The sequence below is a fragment of the Chenopodium album genome, chromosome 12 (genome assembly GCF_948465745.1).
Source record: "Chenopodium album chromosome 12, dcCheAlbu1.1, whole genome shotgun sequence".
Lineage (NCBI taxonomy): Eukaryota > Viridiplantae > Streptophyta > Magnoliopsida > Caryophyllales > Amaranthaceae > Chenopodium > Chenopodium album.
This window is the reverse complement of record NC_137845.1, coordinates 51,274,600-51,279,594: the sequence shown is the minus strand read 5'-3', so window position 1 is coordinate 51,279,594 and position 4,995 is coordinate 51,274,600. Positions and strand designations below refer to the sequence as shown.

General features: G+C 31.7%; 1 pseudogene; it reads right to left on the bottom strand.

The window, feature by feature from the left end:
• Positions 1-4,355: 4,355 nt before the first annotated feature.
• On the bottom strand, positions 4,356-4,766 carry LOC145571302 (auxin-responsive protein SAUR22 pseudogene; annotated as a pseudogene).
• Positions 4,767-4,995: the final 229 nt, after the last annotated feature.

Below are 4,995 nucleotides of genomic sequence, written 5' to 3'. Positions count from 1 at the left end.
TAGGGACGTGATCATGATTGGCCACAGGGGTGGTTCTGAGCATGTACAGGGTGGTCGATCACACAGGGTCCCTAAGTGAAACTACTATAGAAAAGCCGCAGTATTAGCATTTGTAGCCCCAGCTCTGATTAGCCATGAAGTCTGCTGTATTATTTGCTTCACGGTAGCAATGGGTAATTGGAATTAATAAAAGAACTTTGACTATTTATTGTTCAAAGTCAGTCAATTCATCATTAAGAACAAAAAGGCTAACCGTATCTTTGCTATGTTTGTTGCAAATTCCAATTGACTCTGACATCATGAACCATGATATTCATACCAACGCCTTAACATATACTCTATAATTATTTGGATCTTAGTAACGAACGCATTCGGGGCGTTAGATAAGCATTTAAAATATTGCCTAAAATGGTATTAATTTGGGAAAGCATGATAAAATCATGCGTCGATCGGTGTAATTAATATTCATTTTAATTTAATCTTTCTACTTTTAGCTAACTTATCTAACGATTTCGGGACGTTCGTTAGCTTTTACCTAATTATTTATCTCAATACCTGTTTTTATTGGTTAAGCATCTAATATATTTGTGACGTCAGGGTAGAAAATTTTAATTACTACTTGTCCCTTTTTTTTTCTTCATTTGTTGTTTAACATGATCTCATTATCACCTAATACATACATGAGCATGTCTGTGTGTTAGAATCCAACCTCAAGCGTCATGACTCATGGGAAATTACTGTTATTATCATAGCGTAAAGTAGAACCATGGTAGCATGACGCTTTGTATGTAGGCCCATCATTAGCCGATGTAGACTATCTTGGCAAGGATGCGTCTCACTCTCTCAAATAAAGGAATGATAGTGGGTGTTAGATAGTTTGGTTGGTTATTGGTAGCCTTGGGATTGGTTTATAAAATTTGACATTAAATTCCTTCTACTTGTTATTTGAATTTCTCTTGTAAAAAGCGGAAAATAAATTTGTGGTGTATGTACTAAAATTTATTTTATTACCTAGTAAAACTTAAGATAAGTTTATATATTACTTGGTTTCAAAAAATAATATATATATATATATATATATATATATATATATATTCAAATTGAATAAAGTAAGTAATAAAATCTAAAATACCATTGCAATATTGCTTGTCAATAATTTATATTCAAATTCCTAATATGTGTACATTACTACGTAACATTAAAGTGACTCATTTTGGAACGGAGCAACTAAAATATCTAAGGAAAATTTATGAACATAGGCCATGGAAACGTAGGCACTTTATTGTCTTTATTCAATAAGGTTTGGTTTGAAATAAAAAGATAATGTACCTTAATCAATTGTATGATGCATTTTAAATATATTTGTTGTAAGATCTAATCATATTAGAGACTTGTTGACAATAACATTAGAATTTAAATCAAACTATGAAGTAATACGGATGGATAAACATTGGCCGTGGTACGGTTTGGAGATACTTTCTTCAATGGAGTTTAGGCTTGAAATAATGAAGAGTCGAAGAGGATAAGTTGAGAAGAAAAAAATTTTATCATATGCGACCCCGGTCTTGTTAAGTGAAAGTAAATGTATCAATTATACTAAGTATTTTAAATGTATTTTTCTCGTAAAATATGTTCATACATGTAATCAGGTGTATATTTTAATTTACACATTAATCAATACGAAGTATTAAGGACTTGTTGACACTAACTTTAGAATTTAAATCTAACTGATGAATTTGGTTCATAAATGAATTTAAAAATAGCAACTTAAGTATATGAATTAATATTATGTAAGATTAAATTTAATCAATCATCTTGCACACCATTGTCATCTAATAAAATAAAATAAAATAAATTATTGTATGAATGATTCCTAACAACTTGTCACAAAAAGAAAGAAAAGAGATTGTGCCATGGCACAAAAATGAATATTCACTCATCAATCACTCGTCATATGACAAAGTCTACAAGCAAACACAATTCAGATAAGTGATAAACTGATAACACACCATAATATTAAATAAAATACCAATTTAAAATGCTTTTACAAGAAATAATGTTGTTTTCTTCTCATATTTATAACTTATCTATGTTCATGTACCAAAAAATAAAACTAAAAACTGAATCATGCATCAGCCTTTTTGTTGGGCAACAAATACTAGTATATCAACTGCTTGATATATACATACATACCGAATATAAGTAATAATAAAACATACTTCGTACTTAGCTACTCAACTTCGACATTGTCAACTCCGAACTCTAGAGCATATGCTCGGTATGCTTATTGGTCATGACATCGTAAAGTATGCGGAAATAATAGATACATATATTATTTTGACTTTTAATACCTCATGATATGAATAATATTAGTACAAATGTAATATTCCGTACACAACAATTTTTATTTTTGAAATTAATTCGACCATTTCCTGTTCTAAATTAATTAAACAAGAATGGATATGTGATGATTGTTTAAATTTTGAGATAATGGATGGAATTGCTAGTTTTTAACATTATCTACAAATTAGACCCTGAAAATTAGTGATTTGTTGGTGGATAAATGTATTAAAACGTGCATCAGGCCGGCGTGTCGCTTCTATTGCTGAAAGAACTTCATGGGCAAATGTCGTACCAAAATGAGATGTTCAATAAAATTTGCAATTTTTCTAATAAAACTGTTAGGGCTAATTCACAAAAAATAACTTTTACTGTTTTACATTAATAAGTTGAATTTATTATTTTTCTTTTTGACAAAAAGTTAAATTTAATTAAAGTAAGTTAAGTTTTAAAAAAAATTAAAAATATGTTTGTTTTAGGCCCTTTCCTCACTTAGCTCACCTTGTTGCGAGGTGAGATGCTAAAGGTTGCGAACTTGCAACGAATATGTTTGATTAGGCCCTTTTCCTCAAATTCTCTTAACTTTGGCAGAAATAGACCTTTATTAATTTAATCTCTGCAAGATTTGTTTCAAAAGAAAAAAGGTTAAGAAATAAATTAAATAGGTTATGCGTGCTAAGCAAAATTCAGTAGAAATAAGTCTGAAATTGTACAAAAAATTTTATTACTGTAGTATTATTGCAACAAAATAAGTTAAATTTAGCAAAATTGAGCATCCGAGGTCGTTACTACGCTATTTGAGCATTGATTAATTAACTTATAAGGGATATAACAACACATTTTGCCATCTCTCAACCGCTAAAAATTATTTGAAACGTAGAGTAACTTTTGAAAGTATACATTAGCATCAATGCAAACTCATAATGTTTTTAGCCTCATGAAAAAAAAAAAAGAACGGTTGATACACTCGTGGTAACACCACATGCATTTACAATGTCACAAATTTGTAAAATTTAGGTGTATATAAACATGTTGACTTATCTTTACAGTTCTCTAGTAAGCATTGAAAAAATTGAGTATCAGTGTATCACATTATCATAATGATATGAGACACCACCACACCTATCCGGAATACCATTGTACGAAGAAATTTTTTTTATGCTGTACATATAACTTACTTTTGGTATCCGCTTCCTGGTGTTATTATATTAATCTACATCCACTCTATTAATTGTTGATTTTGATTTGGAATTTGCAGTAGCAACTATTATTAGAGGACCAACTCAACCAAAAGCTTAAACTGATGGTTGAGGCCCAGGAATATGTTTTATACTCTATCACTCCCCCTCACATGAAAGGCCCTTTGGGCTTGAAATGTGGATGCAACACAAGCCCACCCATACCTGGAGCGAATTAATTCCACTTTAAAGGAGGGGTGGATGAGATTCGAACCCGTGACCTTTGTGTCACGCTGGCTCTGATACCATGTTAGAGGACCAACTCAACCAAAAGCTTATATTGATGGTTGAGGCCCAGGAATATGTTTTATACTTTATCAACTATCAATTTGCTCCAAAACTTAATGACATGCCAATGTCAAAAAATGGATGAGATTCGAACCCGTGACCTTTGTGTCACGCTGGCTCTGATACCATGTTAGAGGACCAACTCAACCAAAAGCTTAAATTGATGGTTGAGGCCCAAGAATATGTTTTATACTTTATCAACTATCAATTTGCTCCAAAACTATGACATGCCAATGTCAAAAAATAAAATAAAACATGTCATACGTGATCATATTATATTTATCAACCACATCATCTACAGCAAATCCATGGGAATGCATTTTTACTACATACTCCTTGGAAATTACTCTCAAGAATTTCCTAAATCTACAAGTATTACAGAGACTTAATTACAAAATCATGGCCTCATCACCCTTAATCACCTACAATTAAACTTAATTAACTCTATGATTATAACTCTTTTATATATACATACTTACATACAAATGATCAAACAACAACTTCCTCAAAGAGTTTTCTCATGTCAAACCTTCCATGGTTACTCTCTACCGCGTTAACCACTTCTTGAAAAGTCGAAACGCTGCATGGTACAATAAGGCCATTCTTTTGTTCAAACCCGAACTCATCATAAGTCTTCTCTAACAAAATCTTGAAGAGGGGATGAGAAAGAAAACTCGTGGGGACGAGAAATCTTTCCCTCCCCTCCCCAACATATACCGCGAAGAACCCTGTAGGGATCTTCGTGGGAGAAAATGAATCTTCCTCTAACGATCCTTTGACTAGCAAAGATTGTCGATGTGAATACTCACAAGAATGGCAACTATCAACTTTGTTGATCGTCGCCTTTGTTTTCTTGGAAAGATTAGACAAGGATTTTACCACTCTAATCTTTTTCAACATGTTTACTAAATTAACAAGAAAATTAGAGAGGAAGTTGAGAGAAGTTGAGTGGGTTGGTTGAAGGTTGAGAGGAAAAAAAGAGAGGTATTTATATTTGTAATGTGGGAAATTAAGGGGGAATGTATGTTTTTTTTGTAAGGGTATAAGGAGAAAGGAAATAAAAATAATCAATCAATCATTATTGTAGGGTGTAAGTTCTTTACCTTGTTTGTTTCTTTTAATAATAAAT